The sequence below is a fragment of the Saimiri boliviensis genome, chromosome 5 (assembly GCF_048565385.1).
Source record: "Saimiri boliviensis isolate mSaiBol1 chromosome 5, mSaiBol1.pri, whole genome shotgun sequence".
In the NCBI taxonomy this organism is placed as follows: Eukaryota; Metazoa; Chordata; class Mammalia; order Primates; family Cebidae; genus Saimiri; species Saimiri boliviensis.
Window position 1 is genome coordinate 106,053,168 of NC_133453.1, and position 10,818 is coordinate 106,063,985.

Below are 10,818 nucleotides of genomic sequence, written 5' to 3' on the forward strand. Positions count from 1 at the left end.
TCTGACAAGAATATCCAGAATTTACAAAGAACTAAAACAGATCTGCAAGAAAAAAACAAACAAGCCCATTCAAAAATGGGCAAAGGATATATGAACAGACACTTTACAAAAAAAGACATACAGGAGGCCAACAAACATATGAAAAAATGCTCATCATCACTGGTCATCAGAGAAATGCAAATCAAAACCACATTGAGATACCATCTCACACCAGTTAGAATGGCGATCATTAAAAAATCTGGAGACAACAGATGCTGGAGAGAATGTGGAGAAATAGGAACACTCTTACACTGTTGGTGGGAGTGTAAATTAGTTCAACCATTGTGGAAGACAGCGTGGCGATTCCTCAATGACCTAAAAATAGAAATCCCATTTGACCCAGCAATCCCATTACTGGGTATATATCCAAAGGATTATAAATCATTCTACTACAAGGACACATGCACACGAATGTTCATTGCAGCACTGTTTACAATAGTAAAGACCTGGAACCAACCCAAATGCCCATTGATGATAGACTGGATAGGGAAAATGTGGCACATATACACCATGGAATATTACGCAGCCATCAAAAATGTTGAGTTCGTGTCCTTTGTAGGGACATGGATGAACCTGGAAACCGTCATTCTCAGCAAACTGACACAAGAGCAGAAAATCAAACACCGCGGGTGTTGAACAATGAGAACACATGGACACAGGGAGGGGAGCACTACACACTGGGGTCCGTTGGGAGGAAATGGCAGCAGACCACCAGACCATCCTGCGTGCCTGGGCCGTGAAGGACTTCGCCCCCAACTGCCCCCTCTACGTCCAGATCCTCAAGCCTGAAAATAAGTTTCACGTCAAGTTCACCGACCACGTGGTGTGTGAGGAGGAGTGCAAGTATGCCATGCTGACACTCAACTGCATCTGCCCGGCCACCTCCACCCTCATTACCCTGCTGGTGCACACGTCCCGTGGCCAGGAGGGACAGGAGTCCCCAGAGCAGTGGCAGTGCATGTACGGGCACTGCTCCGGCAACGAGGTGTACCACATCCGCATGGGCGACAGCAAGTTCTTCCGCGAGTACGAGGGTAAGAGCTTCACCTACGCGGCCTTCCACGCCCACAAGAAGTACGGTGTGTGCCTCATCGGGCTGAAGCGGGAGGACAACAAGAGCATCCTGTTGAACCCGGGGCCATGGCACATCCTGGCCGCCTCCGACACCTGCTTCTACATCAACATCACCAAGGAGGAGAACTCGGCCTTCATCTTCAAGCAGGAGGAGAAGCGGAAGAAGAGGGCGTTCTCGGGGCAGGGGCTGCACGAGGGTCCGGCACAGCATCATCGCCTCCATGGGGACAGTGGCCATGGACCTGCAGGGCACAGAGCACCAGCCCATGCAGAGTGTCGGGAGCGTCGGGAGCAGCAAGCTGGCACTGCCCACAGAGAACGGCTCGGGCAGCCAGCGACCCAGCATCGCACCCGTCCTAGAACTGGCTGACAGCTCGGCCCTGCTGCCCTATGACCTGCTGAGTGACCAGTTGGAGGACGAGGTGACACCCTCGGACGACGAGGGGCTCTCTGTGGTGGAGTACGTGAAGGGATACCCTCCGAACCCGCCCTACATAGGCAGCTCCCCAACCCTGCGCCACCTCCTGCCTGTGAAAGCCCCCTTCTGCTGCCTGTGGCTGGACAAGAGCTGCAAGCACAACAGCTATGAAGATGCCAAAGCCTACGGGTTCAAGAACAAGCTGATCATTGTGTCGGCAGAGACGGCTGGCAATGGGCTGTACAACTTCATTGTGCCGCTGCAGACCTACTACAGGTCCCGCAAGGAGCTGAACCCCATCGTTCTGCTGCTGAACAACAAGTGAGGCTCCTGGGGCTCAGCCCACCTTGCCAACCCAGGCCCTCAGACCTGCAGCCAGCAGCTTCCCCCACCAGGCCCACCCTCACCTTCACAGAGGGCATGGGAACATGCGGGCTCTGGCCCAGTCCTCTCAGCTTTCCTACTACTATAGAGTGGGGCTCTCCTTCCTGCTTCCCCTCCTCCTGCTCCCAGCTCCTCTGACTCCCAGCTCCTCCCCGCTCCCAGAAAAAAAAAAAAAAAAAAGAAGCCCTAATCCCCGTATGACTGCATCTGGAGTAAGAAATAATTAAGGTTGGACGAGGTGATAAGTTGGGGTCCTGGGATAGGATTTGCATCCTTATTAAACTGAGGCATCAGGGAGCTGGCTGTCACTCTACCAGCACACACCGAGGAAAGGCCACGTGGAGATACAGTGAGAGGAGCCATCTACAAGCCAGGATGAGCCTTCACCAGGAACTGATGCTGCCACACCTTCATCTGGGACTTCCAACCTACAGAACTGTAAAAACTGAAGCAGTTTTACGTCACCCAGCCTGTGGTGTTTTGTTATGGCAGCTCAAGCGGACTGATGCACAAATTAAAACCATGGTGAGACAGCATGACACACCCATGACCATACCTTAAACAAATGTAGAAACAGTAACAAAAGCTGACAAGGATGGGGAGAAACTGGGTTACCCACACATCACCACTGGTAATGTAATGTGGTACAGCCACCCTGGAAGAGTGTGACAACCCCTCCCCCCAAGACAGCAAACACTGCCACCACCAGCAAGAAAAACAAGAGCAAAATGTGCAACTACAAAAGAACCTGGCAACTCAATCCCTGGGCATTTGTCCCAGAGAAATTAACATGTATTCAGCAAAGAGTTAGTGCAGTAGGCCTGGGATGCTTCTAAACTGCCCATTCCCAAGAGAATCTCTGGCCTTGCCTGGCTCCTGGGAGAATTCCCGCAAACCCTTGGATTATCCTGCCTCATAGTGACTTTGTGTAGCTGGGGCTGTGGGCAGTTAAGGTGATGACCTGATCTATGCTGGGGGCCTTGGGCCAGGTAGTGTCCTTCAGGGAGCTGAGCCTCATGAAGCTCTTTGAGTCTTTCCAGAGAGTCAGCCAACTCAAAGGTATTTTGAGGACCCCACCAGACAGCACATAAGTTCACATAAAATCCTATACACTAATATGCAGCAGGCTTGTGTAGGGCTAAGGGCCCCACAGGGTCATGGGGTGTCCCTTATGCTGTGCTGAGGTGCTGGATCCGAGAAATAAAGAGACAGGATACAGATGTACAAAAAGAGTGCAGCTGGGCTCAGGGGGGCCACACCACCTGTAAGTGGAGACAGACAAGGCCCCAAATGTCCGGAAGCATCTGTATTTATTGGGTATTGGTTGGAGGCAGGGTAGTGAGTGAAGTCATCTTTAAGGATAGTGATAGGGTCGTGAGCAATAAACAATAGGTCCACCCTCATTAGGTCACCTAGGCAGGAGGTGGACAGTGCGCAGCAAGGAGTCCACCCTTATTAGGTCATCAAGGCAAGGAGGTGGACTGTGTGCAGTAAGGGGTCCACCCCCATTAGGTCACTGAGGCATGGGGGTGGGCTGTGCACGGCAAGGGGTCCACCCCCATTAGGTCATCGAGTCTAGGAGGTGGGCTGTGCACAGCAAGGGGTCCATTCCCATTAGGTCACTGAGGCATGGAGGTGGACTGTGTGCAGTAAGGGGTCCACCCCCATTAGGTCACTGAGGCATGGAGGTGGGCTATGCACAGCAAGGGGTCCACCCCCATTAGGTCACTGAGGCATGGAGGTGGGCTGTGCACAGCAAGGGGTCCATTCCCATTAGGTCACTGAGGCATGGAGGTGGACTGTATGCAGTAAGGGGTCCACTCCCATTAGGTCACTGAGGCATGGAGGTGGGCTGTGCACAGCAAGGGATCCACCCCCATTAGGTCACTGAGGCATGGAGGTGGGCTGTGCACAGCAAGGGGTCCAGCCCCATCAGATCACTGAGGCATGGAGGTGGACTGTGTGCAGTAAGGGGTCCACCCCCATTAGGTCACTGAGGCATGGAGGTGGGCTATGCACAGCAAGGGGTCCACCCCCATTAGGTCACTGAGGCATAGAGGTGGGCTGTGCGCAGCAAGGGGTCCAACCCCATTAGGTCATCGAGGCTAGGAGGTGGACAGTGCGCAGCAAGGGGTCCATTCCCATTAGGTCATCGAGACATGGAGGTGGACTGTGTGCAGTAAGGGGTCCACCCCCATCAGGTCACTGAGGCATGGAGGTGGGCTGCGCACAGTGAAGAGGGTGCAGTGTGCAATATCTCTTATCTATGGGTATGCTACTTCTAAGAATATCTATAGGAGGATGCTTTAAGTCACACAGCAGTGACAGACTGACAGTCTCCCACCACCTGCTGGCAGCTTCCAGTGAGTTCTATAGGAGGATGCTTTTGAGCCAGCACAGTAACAAGGGCTGATAAAAGTTCACAGTCACCAAGGCACGATTATCCGGAGGGGTTTTGAGCCCTCAGATGCTGGAGGGATTGCCGGTCTGGGGGCAGCCTTCCAAAAGAACTGGAGCAAGGTCCTACAACTCCTTTATCAGGAGGGGTGGCTCTCGACCCAAGCCTGCCATACAGCAGGTATCTTTACGATACTGAACGCTGCTGCCTGGGCCATGGATTCTTGTCCTGGTATAACTGTTTTTCCCTTAAATCATGCTCTGCCCTGTGTCTGCTCCAGACAGTCCTCCAACTATAAGCTGCTTATTCCTTAATTCATGCTCTGTGCCGTGTCTGCTCTAAGCATTCCTCTGACTATGAACTAATATATAGTTATATATATGTAGGGAAATAGCTGAGTAGTAAAATATTCTTCAGGCACTCATTCTATAAACTAATATATGATTATATATAAAGGATTATATAAAAAGAAATCACTGAGTAGTAACACTATAAACAGATATTCGTCAGCACTAATTGTATCACGATCCTGCTTAGCTCTTCTTCCTCAGTGTCTATATGGGGGGTTACCCACAGGCTTGTTCCTCACAGCCAAAACCTGGAAACAACTCCTCAGATGCCCTTCAAGGAGGAAGAGGCTAAAGGTTGGGGGTGGTCATGGAAATGAAGAGAGGCATTTGGAAATCCATCTTGGGAGGAGAAATGAACAGGACTTGGTCACAGGTCATTTGAGATACACAGCGTAAAAGTTTCCCAGGATCAGGAAACTCTCCCAATTCTATATAAATACACAAATTAAAATACATGGGCACAGCCAGGGCGAGTTGAATTATACTCGTAATCCCAGCACTTCGGAAGGCCAAGGCGGGAGGACTGTTGGAGTCCAGGAGTGGGCGGCTGCAGCGAGCTGTGATTCCACCTCTGCAACAGAGTGAGACTCTGTCTCTCAAGACAATAACAACCACAAAACCACTGTTACACTTTATTGAGACAGTAAGTCTGGGTCACAGGCAAGTGGAGGAAGAGGAAGACCAAGATTTGGGGGTTAGATTGTTTTTAATCTGTAATGTTATGAAGCATCCAAGTTAGCGAATCACCAAGGCAACTCTCTATATAATTCTGAATGGAGATAAAATGCTGGGCTTATCCATGGAGCTCGTCATTAACTTCTTAGGTATGGATTACATCACCCCGAGGTTTTTTTTTTTTTAAGTACAGGATAAAATAATAAGGCCAGGCTTGAGCTAGATGCACTGCAGATTGTAAACCCAAGGAAGGAGTCCCTGTTGGCAAATGCTGCTGCAGAGGGGGACCCAGAAGAGGAGGAGCAACGGAGTAGGTTCCGATGTCAAGATCCAGAGATGAGAGCGCCTGAGAAACACAGTGAGGCTGGCATCTGGACTGCTTCCAGGATGTCCAGGAAGATGATCAGTGGAAAGTGACCATTAGGTTTCCCCTATGGAAGTCATCAGTGCTGAGAGACAGATGCTCTGGAATGATCTGGTGGGACAGCAAAGGGTGTAGGAAAAATGAAGAGGGAACTTCTGGAGACCGTGATGAAAGGACGCTGTGTGCTGATTTCACGGGACTTTATCTCTGAAGGGGCCCACACCTATGGGGCTCTTGAACACTGTCAGCCATGTGACAGTCATAATTTTTAAAAGAAGCCCTTTTAAAACGGTTTTAGGTTCACAGGACAAACTGAGGAGAATTGAGTGAAGAGTAGAGAGAGTTCCCTTATGCTCCCTGTCCCTGCACAGCCTCCCCCACTATCAACATCCCCCACCAGAGTGGGACACTATTAGAATTGATGACCCTGCATTGACACATCATGGTTACCCACAGTCCATAGTGCATATTGGGGTTCATGGTTGGAGTTATAATTTCCACCAGTTTGGATGAATGTATAATGACATATAATGAAGGTAGCCTTCTTGGAGGAGGGACTGCTGGAGCAGCTCTAATGGGGCCTGGTTCAGAGAGGAGAGAAGGGGTCTCCTATGAGCAAAGATCCAGACACTGGCCCCTACCTCATCCAACACCCCCATAGGGCCCCTCCAGCATCTCTGCTCAGGCCCTGTGACCATCCTGTCCTTCTGTTTGGCCCCAGGAATTCAAAGTAACCAAGGAGGTCCAGTTGTCCCAGTTGGCTGCAAAAAATTACAACCTCCATCCCAGGTGGCATGTGGAGCTTGGTTCAGGGCCATCAGCAGCTCAGTACAGCTGAGAGGTAAGGCCAGGGCAGAGAATCAGCACATTTGTCAAATTATTCTCTTTCCTACCTTGATAAAGGCACAGAATGAGTAAATGTATAAGGTTTATGTGATGTTAGATTTGCGTAAAGTAAAAATGTAATTTTTAGAGACAGAGTTAAATTACTATGTTTATAGGAAAGCCATAATGAAGTAATGGTAAATCAAATATTGTTTACGTCAGCATTGTTGCTCCATATTAACATTCACTAATTTTTAACAAATACGTTGGTTTTTAAAAAATCAATAATGTAGGCAAAGAGAGTTTTATCTGATTCACAAACTGCTTGAAAGTCATTGCTCCCATCCTAACAAGAAAATATCTAAACAAAATGAAAATCAGTAACTTTTTTCAGATTCATCAAAGAATTGAATTCACCTAGTAAATTGCAGAAAGTCAAAATCAAAGAGAAATTTTGTAAAAAGTCAGAGAAAATGCAACTCTCTATAAAGAAACAATGAGAATGACTAACACTATCTGTCCATCAGAAACCATGCAAACAAGAATAGAGTGGAGTTAAATATTTGAAGAGTTGAAAGAAAAATACCACCCATTTTTAATTCTGTATTGAATAAAATTATTCTTCAAAAGTCGAAAAACAGAAATTTTCTCAAATGAGGAGAGGAGGCGACACCAGAACGCAGCTCCCAGCGAATGAGACACAGAGGGCTAGAGGACTTCAGGATTCCAAGTGAGGTGCCGGGTTCACCGCAGTGGAACTGGTAGGACTCTGAAAACAGCCCCGGGAAGGCGAGGGGAGAAGCAGGGCGAGTGCAGCCCAGGGAGGGCGAACAGAGACAGGGCGGCGCGAGTTCCCACCTGGAAAGTGCAGCTGGCTAGGAAGGTCGGGTACTTCACCCCTTGGTCCTCCAATTCGGATTCAGTGGTTCCCCCATCCTTCCTGCAACCCATGGTCCACGAGAGCCCTGCTGGACTGAGGGGTGCCATCGGTTGTCGATGCAAATCTGAGCGATAGCTCCCACCTGGTGCAACTTGGCACAGACCTGGGGGGAAGTGTGGACTAACACCAGCGGGACGAAACTACCCGTCCCACAGAAAGAGGCAGAGTTGAAAGCAGGGAAACAGACCATAAGGCCTGGCAGACCCCACCCCACGCAAAACTCAACTGAAGCCCAAGAGCTTCCCAGCAAAACACCAGTTTGATCCCAGCCAGGAAGATCGAGCTTGGGGAAGAGGAGACTAATTTAACCTGCCTAAATAAACTCCAGGGGAAGACCACCCACCCAGCAACCTGACTGATTCCGAGGCAGCCCAGCAGCGCCTCTACAGCCCAAAAAAGATATAGTGCCAACCTCAGCAAAAAGCACCTGCACTCAGAGATTCCTCCTGAAATCACCAACTTCAAAGATCAAAGGGAGATAAAGCCACAAAGATGGGAGAAAACCCAGCGCAAAAAGGATGAATCCATCAAAGATCAGAACACCTCTTCACCTCCCAGGGATCACAGCTCCTCACCATCAAGGGAACAAAATAAGACAGAGAAAGAGTTTGACAAACTGACAGAAGCAGGCTTCAGAAGGTGGGTAATAAACTTCTCAAAGTTAAAAGACAGTGTTCTAACCCATTACAAAGAAACCAAGAACCTTGAAAAAAGGTTAGATGAAATACTAACTAGAATAACCAGCCTAGAGAAGAACACCAATGACTTGATGGAGCTGAAAAACACAGCTCGAGAACTTTGCGAAGCATACACAAGTTTCAACAGGTGAATCAATCAAGCAGAAAAAAGGCTATCAGAGATCGAAGATCAAATCAACGAAATAAAACAAGAAGGCAAGATTAGAGAAAAAAGAGTGAAAAGAAAAGAACAAAGCATCCAAGAACTATGGGATTATGTGAAAAGACCTAATCTACGCTTGGTTGATGTACCTGAACATGACGGGGAGAATGAATCCAAGCTGGAAAACACTCTTCAGGATATTATCCAAGAGAACTTCCCCAACCTAACAAAGCAGGCCAATATTCAAATCCAGGAAATACAGAGAACACCACAAAGATAGTCCTCCAGAAGAGCAACATAATCATCAGATTCACCAGCGTTGAACTGAAGGAAAAAATCCTAAGGGCAGACAGAGAGAAAGGATGAATCACCAACAAAGGAAAGACCATCAGACTCACAGCAGATCTCTCAGCAGAAACCCTATAAGCTAGAAGGGAGTGGGGGCCAATAGTCAACATCCTTAAAGAAAAGAACTTTCAACCCAGAATTTCATATCCAGCCAAACTCAGCTTCATAAGTGAAGGAGAAATAAAATCCTTTATGAACAAGCAATTGCTGAGAGATTTCATCACTACAAGACCTGCCTTACAAGAGCTCCTGAAGGAAGTACTCAACATGGAAAGGAACAACCAGTACCAGCCACTGCAAAAACACCAAATGGTAAAGAACGACACAATGAAGAAACCGCATCAACTACCGGGCAAAACAACCAGCCAGTAACAAAATGGCACAATTAAATTCAAACATAACAATATTAACATTGAATGTAAATGGGCTAAATGCCCAAATCAACAGACACAGACTGGCAAACTGGGTAAAAAGCCAAGACCTATTCATGTGCTGTATTCAGGAGACCCACCTCATGTGCAAATAAATTTTCTCAAATAAATTGAAAAGTAATAAAATGTCATTTTTCTTATTCTTAGTCTGACCTAATAAACATTTGTTCAAAATAATAGTAGCCACAATGTACTAGGTGATTATAACATAGGAATAAATGAGATGAATGGTAATGATACCATAAGGGTTAGGAGGGAGGGATTGAGAACACTTATAAAGTACCTACAATATCCAGGCAGTAGCATAGCAACCAGTTGAAAAGAAGCATCACATGCCAAGGGACTCTGGGCTTTTTGTAAGTCAAATTTATAACTATATATAAACGATTATAAAGGCAAATTGGGGGTTCTGTCTCTTAATATATATGTTAAATACAGGAGCCCATTTTATTTTCTTTATTGGAACTATATCCACACACATACACGCATGCAGTTTTGAAAGAAAGGAAGAGGGGGCCGGGCGCGGTGGCTCAAGCCTGTAATCCCAGCACTTTGGGAGGCCGAGGCGGGTGGATCACGAGGTCGAGAGATCGAGACCATCCTGGTCAAGATGGTGAAACCCCGTCTCTACTAAAAATACAAAAAAATTAGCTGGGCACGGTGGCGCGTGCCTGTAATCCCAGCTACTTAGGAGGCTGAGGCAGGAGAATTGCCTGAACCCAGGAGGCGGAGGTTGCGGTGAGCCGAGATCGTGCCATTGCCCTCCAGCCTGGGTAACAAGAGCGAAACTCCGTCTCAAAAAAAAAAAAAAAAAAAAAAGAAAGGAAGAGGAGGAGGCAAGGGAGGAAGAGGAAGAAAAAAACTCCTAGTTTTATTTTTAAATCCTGGTCAAGCTAATGACCTGCTGTTTTCTGTTAAGAATAATTGAAGCAGGGCTAAGATATAAAACAGGGTGACATAATCCAATTTTCTCTCTGAACAATGATATATATTTTCTAGAAAATAGTGCCACAATGAACATATGGGTGCATGTATCTTTATAATAGAATAATTTATATTCCTTTGGATATATACCCCGTAATGGGATTGTTGGGCCAAATGGTTCTAGCTCTTTGAGGAATCGCCACACTGTCTTTCACAATGGGTAAAATAATTTACATTCCAACCAACAGCATAAAATCATTCCTATTTCTCCACAGCCTCACTAGCATCTGTTATTTCTTGGCTTTTTGGTAATCACCATTCTGACTAGCATGAGCTGGTATCTCATTGTGACTTTTATTTGCATTTCTCTAATGATCAGTGGTGTTGAACTTTTTTTCTTTCTTTCTTTTTTCTTTTTTCTTTCTTTTTTCTTTCTTTTTTTTTTTTTTTTTTTTTTTTTTGAGACAGTCTTGCTCTGTCACCCAGGCTGGAGTGCAGTAGCAAGATCTCAGCTCACTGCAACCTCCACCCTCCCGGTTCATGTGATTCTTCTGTCTCTGCCTCTGAAGTAGATGGGATTACAGCCATACACCACCACACCTGGCTAATTTTTGCATTTTTAGTAGAGACAGAGTTTCACCATGTTGGCCAGGATGGTCTCGAACTCCTGACCTCAGGTGATCCACCTGCCTCGGCCTCCTGAAGTGCTGAGATTACAGGCATAAGCCAGTGCTGGGATTAGAGACATGAACCACTGCGCCCAGCCACTGAGCTTCTTTTTACATATGTTTGTTGGCCACATAAGTGT

The 10,818-nt window shown here is 47.2% G+C and overlaps 1 pseudogene; it reads left to right on the forward strand.

The window, feature by feature from the left end:
* Positions 1-688: 688 nt before the first annotated feature.
* LOC120368078 (potassium channel subfamily T member 1 pseudogene) lies at positions 689-1,856 on the forward strand (annotated as a pseudogene).
* Positions 1,857-10,818: the final 8,962 nt, after the last annotated feature.